This window comes from Drosophila teissieri, chromosome 2L, assembly GCF_016746235.2.
Source record: "Drosophila teissieri strain GT53w chromosome 2L, Prin_Dtei_1.1, whole genome shotgun sequence".
Lineage (NCBI taxonomy): Eukaryota > Metazoa > Arthropoda > Insecta > Diptera > Drosophilidae > Drosophila > Drosophila teissieri.
Genome location: NC_053029.1, coordinates 24,925,806 through 24,943,228, shown reverse-complemented (window position 1 = coordinate 24,943,228; position 17,423 = coordinate 24,925,806).

Here is a 17,423-nt window from a genome sequence, read left to right as displayed (position 1 = left end):
ATCTTCACACCCTCCAGCACAAGCGGAATGTTAGAGCACCATTTCCTTAGCTTGAGCTTGCCCTTCGCAAGAATGCCAGCCGTCTGCTGCATTATGCTGATAGCATCCTTTACCGTGCCGGAGCCGGAGATAAGATCATCCACGTAAAAATCGTGCCGAAGGATTTGTTATCCAATGGGAAACGCTGCCTGCTCATCACAGGATAGACAACTGCTGCATAGCCCTTACGGACAAGAAGGAGTCTGGTTTGGTGCCGTAAGTAACTGTGTCGAGTTTGTATACTTGAAGGTCATCGATCGGGGAGTCCCCCGATACAATGCACTGCAAATAGCTATCTTCTTGCGAGACCCTTACACATCGGAACATTTTACATATGTCTCCTGTAACGGCAACTGGGTGTGAGCGAAACCGAATTAGGATGTGAAATAGCTTGGGCTGGATGACCGGGCCAGCCATTAACACATCGTTAAGCGAGTAACCAGTGGAAGTGGCAGCTGATCCGTCAAAGACAACGCGAAGCTTGGTGGTAGTGCTATCCTCCTTCATGACGCAGTGATGTGGTAAAAAATATCGACACGAGCTGACCTCGAAAGCAGGCTCAGGCGACATATGTCCCAGATGACGATATTCCTTCATGAACGCCGCATATTTAACCCTCAAGCCAGGGTGCTTTGTAAGCTTCCTTTCCAGCGACAAGAATCTCCGCAAAGCCTGAGGATAGGAATCTTCTAAAAAATCCAAATGGAGTTTTAGCAGCAACCGTACCGAGTAATCGCCAGCTGGCAATCGGGTGTAATTTTTAACAAAGTGGGCCTCGCAATCTAGCTCGTCCTTAGTGGCTTGAACTATTGGGCCGGGACAATTTTCTACCTCCCAAAAGCGCTGCAGAAGTGAATCAAGTTCAACATCAATGCTGTTTCCCTTGCTGGCTGAAGAAGGAACGCGTGAAGCTATTAAGGCGCTACCGCACGGGCACGCGCAGCCTCCAGACACAACCCAGCCCAGACGAGTTTTTTGAAGCAGTGGCAGTCCTGGCAACAACTTTATCTGACCTACGCACAGCAGCTCATAAAACAGGCTAGATCCTATTAACAGGTCAACACGCTGAGCTTTATGAAATTCCGGGTCGGCGAGCTGCAGGTTTTCTGGAATCTTCCAGTCCCCAATGTCCACATTAAAACTTGGCTGGCGATCCGTGATATTGGGAGCGATAACTGCTGTTATGCTCGTTGAGAAATCCGAAGTGACAGACCGCATCGCAATTCCTACCGAGAATCCATCAGTCGCGAAATTGGAATCCCCGATTCCAGTGACTGAGCCGGACGACCTCGACCTCTTATGTTGCATTTGATTTGCAAACCGAGAGGTGACCAAGTGCAGTTGAGGGCCAGAATCTAACAAGGCTCTGCAGGGAACGAACAGTCCCGATCGATTCTGCACTAGAACGGTTGCAGTGGCTAGCAGCACAAGGTCACTACCGACATCCTGGGCAATTAGAGTAGAAGAAGTCGAAAGCGGGGCAGAAGGCTCAGTGTGGGAGCTTGCAGACACCGGAACATGTGGCTGCGAGGAAGGCGGACCATCTAGATGGAGCAGCGTATGATGCCTGATGCCACAGGTGCGGCAGCGGCTCGAGCTGCATTGCCGTAGCAATGCCTTTAGGCAATTTAGGCAAATTGCTAGTCTCTTTGCCTCGCGCAGACGATCTACTGGCGCTAAGTCTCTAAATTGTGGGCAATAATATATGGCATGCTCAGCACTATGGCAAAGCATGCAACCAAGAGAATTTTGGGTGGTAGCAACTAGCGTCGAACCCACCTGAACGCCTGGCGTATAGGTTGCCATGGCGCAATCCACGGCCTCCAAAGTCCTACATCGCTGCTCCAGGAATGCAGCCATCGATTCCCACGACGGAATAAGGTTGACAAAGACCAGATCCTCCAAGCGCTCCTCCCACTTAGCTTGGCTCGCCGCATCCAGCATTTGCAGCAGCACTTGCACTATGATGCAGCCAGCGATTTGCTCAGTGGTGCCCAAACCCTTCAACGCACGAATGTGAGCGTTAAACTTGTCCGACAATTCCCGAAGCGATGCCACTGAACCATTCCGTACTACCTTTAGACCCAGAATCTCGGTGATGTGCACCTGAAAAACGAGACGCCGATTATCAAACCTTTTTTGAAGCAACTCTAAAGCCGCTTCGTAATTGCCGTTTGAGATCTCCAATGATCGGATAATTTCCAGCGCCGAATCCCTCAAACATGACCGCAGATGTTGAAATTTCTCAATGCTGGAGAGGTCCGGATGGCTGTCGATTATGCTCGTGAACACGGAGTAAAAATCCGCCCAGTTTGCGTAATCTCCGCTAAACGTTGGCAGCTGAACAGGCGGCAACGGCATCGGCATCGGCCTCGGCCGCGGCTGCGTCTGATGACCACTACACTGGTGGGGCACCACACCTTCCGCAAGCGTTGAGTGCGGCGCGAAATGCACATTGCGTTTGGCTATTTCCGCGCGCACACTAGCCTTGAATTCAACGATGAATTCATCGAAACTTTCGCTCATTTCATTGCCAATTTCGTCGAAATCCAATTCCTCCAGTTCTGTATGCAGAACATTGAAGGCACTTTGCAGCTCATTAATCTGCTCCAGCCTTACCGTAAGAGTGGGTTCGTCGTATCTGCTTAGCGTCTCATTAGACGACGATTGTAGCCTCTGCAACCTGCTGAACAGCGCATTGGCTTTGCGCTTTAAAAAGGTCACCCTGTTTTTGTCACTTTCAGCGGGCATAGCAACAAATCGCTTTTAATTCGGTTCAGCGGGAAGATGAGCACAAAATAAATGCAGAAAATGCAAGCGGAGTCAATGCACGCAACGATATATGTAGCAATGTATGTATGTATGTAATGCTAGCTCGCTTAAACACAGCCACTATCACCGAAATCACCACTCACTTGTCCAACCGATTGCGATTTAATGTATTTATATTTATTAATAATCGGGATAAGTGCATTAATTAATGCATGCAAATTAACACGATCACGTCGTGGTCACCAATGTTTAGCTATTGAGCTTTTTCAATAGCTGTTGCGAATAATAAATAGCCGAAGAAAGTTTGTTTATTTTCCGATTCTGTTTATTTTGCGAATTGTTTCCGGCAGCTAGGGCCGACAAAGAGCTATATCGAATGCACAAGTTGAGTCTTTGCCGAAAAACGAAGAAGTGACAATTGGCGGGACAGACAGCCGAAATGCAGCGCCCAAGCTTAACGTAGGTAGATAACAAAGAGAACAAGAAATGAGCGCCGTACAGATAAATGCGTGCGAGAACAGCGGTTTGCATTATGAGCATCGCAACTGCTACCACTGACTACTTCGGCTTACAATATTAAGAGTATGAGATTAGTCACAGTCACTGCATGACCCAACAGATTCCCTGGTTGCCAATCAAAGAATCAGAGAGCAATTGGTTGCAAATGGGTTTTCAACGTGAAACGAGATAAGGATGGGCAACTATAACGTTTCAAAGCTCGTCTGGTAGCAAAGGGATGCTGCCAGCAGTTTGGCGTAAATTACCTGGAAACTTTTTCGCCGGTATGCCGACTGGAGAGTGTACGTCTAATGATAGCACTGGCGGCGGAGCTTAAGCTATATCTTCATCAGATGGATGTATGCACGGCGTATCTCAACAGCGATCTAAGAGAGACGGTTAACATGAAGCAGCCGGAGGGATATATTGACGAGAAGAATCCTGACAAGGCATTGGTGCTGAGGAAAGCAATATACGTCTTAAAGCGGTCAGGAAACCAAATCCGCATGCTGAGCACATGGCTGGCATAAAGCACATCCTAAGGTAACTCTCGTCCACAGTTGACATTATCAGCAATGTGGTCAATCGTTCTGTGGATACGTGGATGCGGATTGGGCAGGAAATAGGCTTGACAGGAAGTCTTACACTGGCTACATCTACTTGTTGGCCGGTGGTCCAATTTCTTAGCGTTCAGAAAGGCAGAGAGGCGTGGCGTTAAGCAGTACCGAGGCGGAGTACATGGCACTGTCAGCGGCTTTTAAGGAGGCGATAGTCATGCGAAGGCTAATTTTGGAAATTGGCTGCGGAGACGACAATCCGATCGTCGTGTATGGCGATAATCTGAGCGCGCAGGCGTTAACCAAGAATCCTGTTAACCATTCCAGAACGAAGCATATTGACATACGTTATCATTTTGTTAGAGATGTCGTAAAGGAAGGGAAAGTTTTGTTAAAATATAAATGTACAACCGAAATGATAGCAGATATTTTGACCAAGAACCTTCCGAAGACCAAACACGAATTGTTTACAGAAATGATAAATTTGTATTAAATATAATTTGTAAACATGCATGCATTAAGGAAGGGTGTAGAAAATAGAGGCCCTGTATGTATACAATGCACGCTTGTATTTCGTTACCGATCATAGATTTATCCCGCTCTAACGAATCAGGAATAAGAAAATATGTATAACCATTATGTCATTTCTTTCATTCCTTATTCAGTCGCAAATAAAATTCCGCAGCGAACACACGGTGTTTCTCTCATAGAATTCTGCCGCTCAATAAATATCGCCCACGCTTTTCTACCTATATTAATATTAGAACTCAGCCTGCTTAAAGGCTTATTCTTATATTTTTATTCATATACGTATTCAGCGTATATTAAGTTAACAGTACTAAAAAGACTTTTTAAAGACATGTACTTAGAATACTATTAATACTATACTATAATATATTATTATAATATATAATTATACTATATTCAAATAATAATAATTAAGTCTTAAGTCTTTTTAAGACCTTTCTTAACTTATTTTGATTATTTAATTTTTTTCACTTTTAATCTTAATATATTCTATACATTTTCCCATTAATATAAATATAAGAATTCTACTCTTTACAAAAATAATTTCTATATATTTTTTTTTGTATTACATATTTGCAAATAATTTTAATAGTGTTAGAAGCGTATGTCTTTGTAAAGACCTTCTAATACTATTTATTTATTAATATTGATTGATATTTTTAGACTGATACTTACCTTTGATTGACTACTTATTCTTATCATAATATAATTTCCATTAAGTATTACTTTGAGCGCAATAAATAATATATTTTAAATAGTAGTAGTGTTCATCATTTGTAGAAATGCCTCGTCTTAATAGACCCACTGCTTCTAACGAGCAGGAATGCAAATTTTGGAGAAATACGATAAATAGGGAAATCGAAAAGTATGCAGAGGTGGAGAAAGTGGCAAATACAGTATCTCACCGTAGGCGGAGGGAAGATTCCTTAGTCAGTGATGCAGAGCAGGGCGTGAATACAGTGTCTCGAAGGTCGACCCGCTTGCCTGAGTTGGAGCCTTGGAGCAATTGAGCACGACTCAAAGTTGTTCTGAAAGGCGACAAATAGCGAGATTAGGGTTATGGAGCAGGAAAAAAACACTGCCAACCATAGAAGAAGGCGCTTGGATATCGTGTATCGAGCGGTTGAGCAAATACCCTGCGTCGTGCACTGGCAAGAGATACACAGGAACTCTTATTAGAAAGAGAGCGTGATACGGCTAACAGAGCTAGGGCTAGGGCCGGTAGGGATCGCAGGGCAGTCGAGCAGGCGAGAAATACACTTGCTCGACGAAGCGCACTACGAGCTGCTCGACAAGCAACGATCGATGCAATTAGAAATATAAGTCCAAGAGTTAGGCAGTACAGAAGCCTTAGTGATAATAGGGAAGCAGAAAATCTTCGGAATGCAATTCGAAGTCAGGAAAATAGACTTGATGTAGCTTAGGAAAATAGGACTATTAGATTCAGACCTATTGAAATAGAAGCTCACATAGCAACATTCAATAGGAATGTTAAGCTTGGCCCAGAGCAGATTTGCTTTTGTTGCAAAGGATTGTGGTTCCGCAAGCAAATAAGTAAGCTTTCTAGGTCCTATTTGGAAGAACCTTGCGAGTTTAGAGAAAAGATATACCAAAATGCAATAAGTCTAGCTTTTACTGGTAATCTTTTTCAAGTTTTGAAAAACTTGTCATAGCAACATAAAAGCCGGCCGAAAGCCCAATGGGACCATTTCAAACGGCTTAGATTTCCCAGAAATTCATAATCTCGTCTCTTCCATGAGCTTTCAATGAGACTGAGGTAATTCAGCCCCACCTTAAACGAAGAATGGAATATGGACATGGTTTCATGGCAGAAACCATTCGGCCTGCCAAAATTGCTGACGCTATTAGGAATTTAGTTAATACTGAGCTTTATAGAAAGCACAATGTGTCAGTTAACGAGCAGTGGATCTCTAACTTCACATCCGATGCTGTTCCATTCGTAGCATCTCAAGCTCATATAGCCTTTGTAGTGGGACAACAAGCCATCCAGCAGGAGGATTAAAATTCGGAGGCGCGTAATTCTGATCAGAATACAGAAGCCAAAAAACTAAATCCTGGAGGACAATAAACTTTTCCTGAGAATAACCAGACACATCATGTAGGAATGACGAGAATTACAATAGCTCAATGTGAGGGCCAAAAGCCTCTCGACGTAATTCTCGATGCTGATTCTGAAGAACTGGCATTCCCAAGGATATATGCTGGCATTAAAAGACCATCTTCAGAAAGCTACACAACCATTGTTAGATCTGAACTTAGGAATGTAGATAGACGAGGTTGTCGAACTGATAAGTTATTCTTCATTTATAAAAAGTTGGAATTAATAAAAATTCGAAATAATATTTCAACTTGCTTACGTAAGCGGAGTGCCTCCAGTGCCATTACAGCTGCTAACGTCCTGAATGAAGATTTTATGGGTAACCTCATTTGTCATGATGAGGGATATAGGATCCTTAGGGATATTCGCACGTCTCCTTCTCACTGGGAAGATGAGAAGAAAAAGGTCATAGCCATAATTCGCCAATTTGGGCTGCGAACTTTTTTCATAACTTTATCGGCCGCTGAAACTAGGTGGCCAGAGCTGTTAGTACTGCTCAAGCGCAATGTAGATAGGGTTCTTTGGAAGTAATTTCGTTACTACCTATTACTGGCGAGTTGAGTTTCAACAGAGAGGTGCGCCTCATATTCACGGCATGTTTTGGCTGAAAGATGCCCCAAAATGGGATTTAAACAATAAAGAGTCTATGTAGAGTGTAAAATCCTTCATTGATCAGTTTGTAACTGTGGATCTTACAAACCCAGATTTAAGCACGGGCATTCGTATCTTAAACAAGGGAGAACGCTATAGTCGAGTTCCCCGACTATCTGATACCCGTTACTCAGCTATTCGAAGTGCGAAGGCGAGTCTTCAGCACATACAGTTTTTGGCGGTTTTGTGGGCGTTAGAGTGGGCGTGGCAAAAAGTTTTTCGGCAAATCGATAGAAATTTACAAGACTAATACAAAAATGAAAAAATATCAAAACATTTTTCAAAAGTGTGGACGTAGTAGTTTTGGGCGGTTTGTGGGCGTTAGAGTGGGCGTGGCAACATGAATCGACAAACTTGCGCTGCGTCTATGCCCCTGGTGTCTGTATGCTTAATCTAAACTTTCTAGCTTTTGTAGTTCCTGAGATCTCGACGTTCATACGGACGGACAGACGGACGGACAGACGGACGGACAAACGGACAGACGAACAGACAGACGGACATGGCCAAATCGACTCGGCTACTGATCCTGATCAAGAATATATATACTTTATATGGTCGGAAACGCTTCCTTCTGCCTGTTACATACTTTTCAACGAATCTAGTATACCCTTTTACTCTACGAGTAACGGGTATAAAAAGTGCGGGGACTATTTATTTGTCGTTTCGGTATTCCATACCCTCCAATGCCCCAGACGGAAATATTAAATCCACTTCCCGAAGCAACTCAAAATTCTCTTCATTACGAAAACTTTAAAAAGATTGGAGATTTTCTACTTCGCAATCATGCAGATGACATGATTAGCCATTTTAGCATATTCGAAAATTTTCTTTCTCACAACCATGTGAGCCTCAGTTACCAGGACTACATTTATGCTATCAGGTCTAGTTTGAAAAAACCACAGATTTTTCTGAAGAGAACATTTGCTGAAACTCAAGTTAATGCTTATAATAAACACATTCTTTCTATGCAAAGGGCAAATATGGATATCCAGTTAATTTTGGACACTTTGGCTTGCTGTAGCTACAATATTAATTATATTAACAAATCCCAACGGGGTATTTAGAAGTAAATGCGAGAAGCAGCTGATGACATTAGAAGAGGCTACAGTATCTTGGTCACAAGTTTATTTCAGGCACTGAGATATCTGTTATCTGGGAATGGCGTTGTCAGAAGCAAGTAATAAGTAATATAAACACCTTCCCTCCAGAACAACTATGCTTAGACCTACACGCTACCTTCAAAATATGCCTCAGGATTCTACTGACATATTTCTGAAAGGATTGCTGGATAGATACGAACAAAGACCAGATTTCCATGAAGGCCTGTGCTTAGCCGATTTTTCAGCAAATTATGAGTTTTCAAAAAGCCGTAGAAGTGCTCGTTAGAGGGGAAATAGTAAAGATGAAACTAAAGAAGGCAATAACGTTTTAGGAGATGTATATTTTCCGCTCCGAGATGAAAGCGGCTTTATAAGGGAAAGAAATAAGGCTAGTATTATAAGGTATAGGCCATTTAATATTAATACAGATAGAATAAACTATTTTAGGACTTAAGTAATGCTCTTTTCTCCGTGGAGAATCGAACAGGTTGATTTAATTCAAAGAATGAGGAGGCTATTAAAGCCAACTTTGAAAAGTATAATGCCATAGATAGTTTAGAAGACGCGCTCAGAAGGGCCATGGAAGCAGATAATATAGAAGAAAATGAAGAAGATGAGGCCGAACCTAATGAGGAGTTTAGGGCAGTAGCAATTCCTGAAATATATTCTCAAATTAAGGTTTTATGCTGGAACAACAACTTGTTAGATGTTGATCCGGATAGCCATCTCCGGGTAATAAAGCTTCCGCCACTTAAATCCCCTTTAAACCTAGCAGATTTAGTTAGATCTCTAAATTTGGAGCAAACAACTATCCTTACACATGTCTTGCACAATGCAAGGACAAATCGAACCTTTTATGAGTTCGTAGGTGGCGGAACAGGTGTCGGTAAATATCAACCTTATTTCAGTCCCTATCGAAGGAGTACAATGGAACAGTAGGATGCGACTCAACTTCTGTACAAATTTTACTGTGTGCTCCCACAGGCAAAGCTTCTTTCGGAATCGGAGGATCCACTATTCATTCCAAGTTCTCTCTCCCTGTAAATCAGGCTGGGTCCGCATTTAGAAGTTTAAGCCCTGATTTGTTAAATACTTTTCGTTCAAGTTTTATTGATCTGAAAATTCATATAATAGACGAAATTTCTATGGTCGGTGCAACAATGTTTTCTCATTTGGTCTCTCGCCTAAAGCAAATTTTTTCTAATACTGAAACTCTCGGAGGTATTTCGGTTATCGTGTTCGGCGATCTTAGACAATTCCGGCCCGTATGTGATCGCTGGATTTTTCAGGCCCCGTCGCATGATGCAGTGCTATATTTGGATCGTATCGGATATGCGAAGTCCTTTTAGGTTTTTTGACTCACTGAGATAATGCGACAGCGAGTTGACCAACCGTTTGCATTTGCACTTAATAACATGGCATCCGGCCAAATGACGTCTTATGATGATAGCTTGCTTAGATCTAGAATTTCCGATGAAAGTCAAATTCCAAATGACTCAATTAACCTTTTTACAAGTAGATCGGTACAATAGGAAGAAGCTTAACTCGATTCCCACTGCTCAATTTCTCTCGGAAGCTTTAGACTCAGTTAAGTTCGCTCAAATAAGATTAGAGCAGAGGAACAGATGTCTGGAACAAGCTAGGTCCCTAAAAACATCTGAGACACAAGGATTGTGTACCTCTCTGACTTTAAAAACCACTGACAGATATATGATTACGGTCAATGTAGATACATCAGATGGTCTCGTAAACGGAGCCACTGGTGTCCTTAAAGACATAGGCTTCAGTACGTCCAACACTCCAGATCTTCTTTGGATACAATTTTTAGATGAAAGCATTGGAAACATTGTGAGGAGGCTTCATGGACGCCGATTTTGAAAAGTATAAAAAGTTTTCAAATTAATTCTAATCAGGCAACTACAATAGACCGAAAGCAGTTTCCAGTGGTTCCTGCTGAAGCAATAACTATTCATAAAAACCAAGAAGCTACGTACAGTAAAGTGGTAGTTCACACTAACTCCAGCATGCAGAGAGCTGCGCTGTATGTAGCCTGTAGTAGAGCCACAACTGCGGCAGGTCTCTTCATTATTGGACCTTTTGTCCCCCCAAGATCCGCTCAGGATTCAGATTCAGAAGCAGAGCTCCGAGAATTGCGTTCCACTAATCTACTGAATAGCCATTTCGATTGTTTAATCAATAGTCTGAACCTTCGTATTTTTTACCATATTACGGAAAGTTTACACTGCCATATTAGCGATGTTTGTTCCGATCGGCTAATGCTTAGGTCTTCTATTTTGTGCTTCGCTGAAGCATCTACATACTCTATTGAAGTATATGAAATTCCTGGCTTTACCACAGCAGTGAGATTAGATTGCCTGTCAGTAGCTAGCGGAGCCCGACCAAAAAGAGGCATTCTCGTTTTTATTCGAAACGAACTATTTGGGATTGTGTTTTTGCGCAAGTGGTCGATTTTTGCCGATCTTTAGGGATTCTTGTTTTATATAAAAGTGTGATCTATCCCTTAAATAAGTTTGAAACTGAGTTTAAGGAGTTATTTCAGCAGCACACATTTTTAAATATTTATTTTTTAGTGTTACCTCCACTCCAACTCTGGCTGCTGAAACAAATTTTCGATTTTTTAGTAGATGTAAAAGGTGTTAGTTCCTTGCTAGATTTGGATTCGTCTACAACCAGTAGCAATACGCATATTGATTGGGCGTTTTCTAATATTTTTAATAATCTGGCCACTGCGCGCACATTTGAGACCACTTATAGATACCACAGTCGTATATTAGTTAGCGTTAGGGAGGCAGAGTAGGTAGTGTATAGTTATTTAATTAAGTATAAACAAAATAAGTATATATTTTTTAACATTTTTAAGTTTATAGATGTATTTATTATTAAATTAAAAAATTATTTATTATTTATAATTTATTATTCATAATTTATTATTCATAATTTATTATTAAATTAAAAAAAAAACAAGAAACCCCCCCGAAGGTTTCCAAAATTGATTTTGGTTTAAACGATCCCGTTGTATCTCAACGGCCTCCACGTGGTGTTCCCTGGGTCGGTACCCATTTCAAAATTTTAATCGGAAGCTAATTCGAGCGATACATATATGAAGCCATATTTATTGTTTTTTTAAGAGCCTCCTTCGCACTTCCACTAGCTGAGTAACAGGTATTTAATAGTCGGGGAACTCGACTATAGCGTTCTCTCTTTTTTTTTGTAATTTAACTTGTTATTTTAATTATGCATAGGATTTAAGTGTAAGCAAGAACACATATAAAATATCTATAAAATTGCGGAGTCTTGTGCGTCTTCTTGTCCTACGGAGTACTGGTCTGCTTCGTTCCAGTTGCTTAACCTTAAAATATACAAGAGAGAACGCTATAGTCGAGTTTCCCGACTATCTGATACCCGTTACTCAGCTAGTGGAAGTGCGAAGGAGGCTCTTAAACACTGACAGTTTTTGGCGGTTTGTGGGCGTTAAAGTTAAAAAAAAAAAATTTACAAGACTAACAAAAATATCAAAACATTTTTCAAAATGCAGATTTGGTCGGTATGTAGGCGTTAGGGTAAGCGTGGCAAAAAGTTTTTTGGCAAATTGATAGAAATTTACATGATAAATAAATAAATGAAAAAATATAATATAATAAAGTGTGGGCGTGGCAGCTTTGGGCGGTTTATGGGCGTTAGAGTAGGTGTGGCAAAAAGTTTTTTTGCAGATCGGTAGAAAATTACAATACTAATAAAAAAATGAAAAAATATCAAAACATTTTTCAAAAGTGTGGGCGTGGCAGTTTTGGGCGGTTTGTGGGCGTTAGAGTGGGCGTGTGTGATTGGTCTTTGCAAGTCACAAATTTAATATTTCTAACGATGCCTATGCGCTCAACTGAGAGCGTAGGCTTCGCTTTCGGACTGAAATGAAAGTTTGATGATTTTGTTCGAAAAATTAACATGGCTTTTTCATCACCCTACATTTTTAGGAAAAACATCGCGCGCGGGAGAGTCGGAAGAGCGTCGGAGGTGCAGCCAAAGCAGTTGGCCCTGCTGGCGAAGCCAATGATTTTGTGATGTTTTTTCGTATCGATGAATTTCCGAACCGCAGGGATGTGTTAAGGAAAGCTTTGCCTCCTATTTCCATCAAAAGATCCTCTATGTCTGTTGTAATGAACTTGTCATCACAACAATTAAAGCACCAATAATATTTCCGAAAGTTTGACGAAAACGGAGAACATATCTATTTAATCAAAAAATACCCTCAGTAAAGACGATTCGTTGCATTCTGCGCATATTGTATAAGACTTATATGAACTTTCTCAAATCACTAACGCCGCTTGTGACGTTCAGCCGTGCCTCGGGTAGTCAGGGCTGGCCAGGGTCGTCCAGGAAATTTCTTTCTTTCAGGACAGTGGTGCTAGAGAGGAATTCCCGTCCCGAGTCCCAGTGACAATGCGCAGAGTTAACCTTAACTAGGCTTAAATATAGACGCAGAGTTTATTTATTCAATTTCTTGGTTACAATAATTATATAATATATAAAAACTGTACAGGCTTCCTCGGCCTAGTTTCCGGCTTCCACAGCGAGGCTCTTCGTACCTCGCGTCTTCGTCCGGGGACGCGGTCTTCCATACACGGCCGCTCCGAATTTCGTCGAGTACCCTTGAATCAACGTAAGCCTATGTTGTTGGACCCTGAAGTCAGCGTAGAGAATTATACGTAGGACCCTGAAGTCAGCGTAGAGAATTATACGGACCCTGAAGTCAGCGTAGAGAAGTATACGGACCCTTAAGTCAGCGTAGAGAATTATACGGACTCTTAAGTCAGCGTAGAGAATTATATGTAGGACCCTTAAGTCAGCATAGAGAATTATACGTAGGACCCTGAAGGCAGCGTAGAGAATTATACGGACCCTTAAGTCAGCGTAGAGAATTATATGTAGGACCCTTAAGTCAGCGTAGAGAATTATATGTAGGACCCTTAAGTCAGCATAGAGAATTATACGTAGGACCCTGAAGTCAGCGTAGAGAATTATACGGACCCTGAAGTCAGCGTAGAGAAGTATACGGACCCTTAAGTCAGCGTAGAGAATTATATGTAGGACCCTTAAGTCAGCATAGAGAATTATACGGACCCTTAAGTCAGCGTAGAGAATTATATGTAGGACCCTTAAGTCAGCGTAGAGAATTATATGTAGGACCCTTAAGTCAGCATAGAGAATTATACGGACCCTGAAGTCAGCGTAGAGAATTATACGGACCCTTAAGTCAGCGTAGAGAATTATATGTAGGACCCTTAAGTCAGCGTAGAGAATTATATGTAGGACCCTTAAGTCAGCATAGAGAATTATACGTAGGACCCTGAAGTCAGCGTAGAGAATTATACGGACCCTGAAGTCAGCGTAGAGAAGTATACGGACCCTTAAGTCAGCGTAGAGAATTATATGTAGGACCCTTAAGTCAGCATAGAGAATTATACGGACCCTTAAGTCAGCGTAGAGAATTATATGTAGGACCCTTAAGTCAGCGTAGAGAATTATATGTAGGACCCTTAAGTCAGCATAGAGATTTATACGGACCCTGAAGTCAGCGTAGAGAATTATACGGACCCTTAAGTCAGCGTAGAGAATTATATGTAGGACCCTTAAGTCAGCATAGAGAATTATACGGACCCTGAAGTCAGCGTAAAGAATTATACGGACCCTTAAGTCAGCGTAGAGAATTATACGGACCCTGAAGTCAGCGTAGATAATTATACGGACCCTTAAGTCAGCGTAGATACGTAATTCGGACCCTGAAGTCAACGTATAGACATAAGTAGGAAGTCAGCGTAGATACGTAATTCGGACCCTGAAGTCAGCTAAGGAGGGGTATATACGTAGGGGGGTGGATCTTACTCTCCAATAGTTACCACTCGTCGATCCTGGTCCTGATCCTGCTGCTTTCCCGCTCGCTGGTGACTTCCACCTCGGTCGACTCCGACCACCGACTGCCTATTCTGAGGCCAGCCGCCCGCTTTATATAGCCCTTGGCTTAGTGTGCCCGTATGTCCGTATGCCCGAATTGCCCGACTTAGTGTGGCTGGGTTTCGGGGTTAATGTGCCCCTCTAGTTATTTGGGCGCGCTTGCGCGCCTTGTTTGAATTTGGCCTTGTTTATGATGATCATTTATTATGTTATGGTCTTATCTATTATTATGTATTATGCCTTATTTATTATGTATCATGTATTCGGTATTATTTATTATTTATTATGTATTATTTATTATGACTTATTTATTATGAATTATTTATTATGAATTATTTATTATGAATTATGTTATTGTATTGAATTATTTAGTATTTATTATGAATTATTTATTATGTTTTATTTATTGTTTGTTATTTATTATCTATTATTTATTATTGTGCGCGGCCGCGTCACACTCCCCCCTCCTTTGGGAAGTGACGCTTCACCGTCACATAATTTCCACGGTTGGATGTGATGCGCCACCACCTTTCTCCGTCTTTTTCTATCCATCGCCGTTGGGTCCTTTTTTGTTTGTTCGCCAGGTTCGCCCTTATCTTTGCCAGTACTTCCTCCGATATCCTGGCTCCGGTTGGCACTGTCCACCCCAACTCGTTGGTGGTCTCGGTGTGGTCTCTTTTTGACCCTCCGTATCTCCAATTCTAATCCGCCACATCTCAGTGTATTTCCTGCTCCTGCCAGAAAGTCCATCCCTAGTAGGATTCCGCCATCGACGTTCGGTAGGATCATGAATGTTATTTCAAATCTCCGACCCCCGAACTCCACTCTTGCTCCAAATCCTCCGATCGCCTTCCGCCGTGATCCGTCCGCCAGCGATATTTCCGCGTTTATCCTGATCCACTGTCCCTCTCCTCTTAGATCCTGGAACATGTTCCTACTTATCGCGCTTCTCGTTGCTCCGGTGTCTATTATGCCCTTGGCACTCCTACACCCTATTCCGAATTGTGCTACTATTTGGTAGCCGTCGCATCTCATATCGCCTGTTGCTCGACCTATTCTTCTTGCCTGAGCTGCCAGCTTTACTGGCCCAGGCCTCCTCCGTTTCCCGCATTAGCTCGGCAACACTCCGTTGTCCTGACTCCGTTTCGTCCGCACACCCAGCAGAACAGCCTTGGTGGGTTGCCGCATATGCGGGCCGTATGACCGGTTCCTCCGCATCTCATGCATACCTCTGGTCTTAGTGCCTGTGGTCCTGCTTGTTCGGTCTGTGCTCCCGTTTGCTCAATTTCCTCAGCTAGCTTAAGGAACTCCGTTAGCGTTGTAAATCCGTTCCTCCTCGTGTGCAGTTTTAGCTTGGTCCTGCAGTTCTTGTATACCCAATCCAGCTTTTCACCTTCCGACAGTTTCGTGAACCTCATGAGCTTCCTCAGGCTCATCGCGTATTCCCGTGCTGGTTCGTTCTCTCTCTGTCTCAACTGTGTTATTTGGGTTTGCAACCGCTCCTCGTACCTCGGTGGTAAGAAGTACTCTAACAGTTCCGTTCTCAATTGAACCCACGAGTCGATCTTTGTTGGTGTTGTGTTCCACCAATCTATGGCGCTTCCCTCCAGTATAAACGGCATTGTTTGGACCAGCTGATCGTGCCGTAGTCCGTATCCGGTGGCCCACTGCTCCATTTTCTCGAGGAATTCCAGCGGGTTTGTCGTCCCCTGGTATCTGATCCCCCAATTCCGCACTCTGTCGACTGTTCCCGTCTCCATTTCTCCTTCCATCTTTGTCTTCTTCCCGTCGTCCATCCTTGTCGAAAAAGCAGCCACTGTTCTCCGTAAATCCTTGCTTTTCCCCGACGGATCCAATTCGAATTCACTCGCGTATTCTGCTAGTTCGGGTTTTGTTGCCATATCACTCTCCCGGCGTCGGTTTCCTCTAGTCACCACCTTAGCCTGTTCGGGCGCCACCTGTGACGTTCAGCCGTGCCTCGGGTAGTCAGGGCTGGCCAGGGTCGTCCAGGAAATTTCTTTCTTTCAGGACAGTGGTGCTAGAGAGGAATTCCCGACCCGAGTCCCAGTGATAATGCGCAGAGTTAACCTTAACTAGGCTTAAATATAGACGCAGAGTTTATTCATTCAATTTCTTGGTTACAATAATTATATATAAAAACTGTACAGGCTCCCTCGGCCTAGTTTCCGGCTTCCACAGCGAGGCTCTTCGTAGAGAATTATATGTAGGACCCTTAAGTCAGCATAGAGAATTATACGGACCCTTAAGTCAGCGTAGAGAATTATATGTAGGACCCTTAAGTCAGCGTAGAGAATTATATGTAGGACCCTTAAGTCAGCATAGAGAATTATACGGACCCTGAAGTCAGCGTAGAGAATTATACGGACCCTTAAGTCAGCGTAGAGAATTATATGTAGGACCCTTAAGTCAGCGTAGAGAATTATATGTAGGACCCTTAAGTCAGCATAGAGAATTATACGGACCCTGAAGTCAGCGTAAAGAATTATACGGACCCTTAATTCAGCGTAGAGAATTATACGGACCCTTAAGTCAGCGTAGATACGTAATTCGGACCCTGAAGTCAACGTATAGACATAAGTAGGAAGTCAGCGTAGATACGTAATTCGGACCCTGAAGTCAGCTAAGGAGGGGTATATACGTAGGGGGATTGATCTTACTCTCCAATAGTTACCACTCGTCGATCCTGGTCCTGATCCTGCTGCTTTCCCGCTCGCTGGTGACTTCCACCTCGGTCGACTCCGACCACCGACTGCCTATTCTGAGGCCAGCCGCCCGCTTTATATAGCCCTTGGCTTAGTGTGCCCGTATGTCCGTATGCCCGAATTGCCCGACTTAGTGTGGCCGGGTTTCGGGGTTAGTGTGCCCCTCTAGTTATTTAAGCGCGCTTGCGCGCCTTGTTTGAATTTGGCCCTGTTTATGATGATCATTTATTATGTTATGGTTTTATCTATTATTATGTATTATGCCTTATTTATTATGTATCATGTATTCGGTATTATTTATTATTTATTATGTATTATTTATTATGACTTATTTATTATGAATTATTTATTATGAATTATTTATTATGAATTATGTTATTGTATTGAATTATTTAGTATTTATTATGAATTATTTATTATGTTTTATTTATTGTTTGTTATTTATTATCTATTATTTATTATTGTG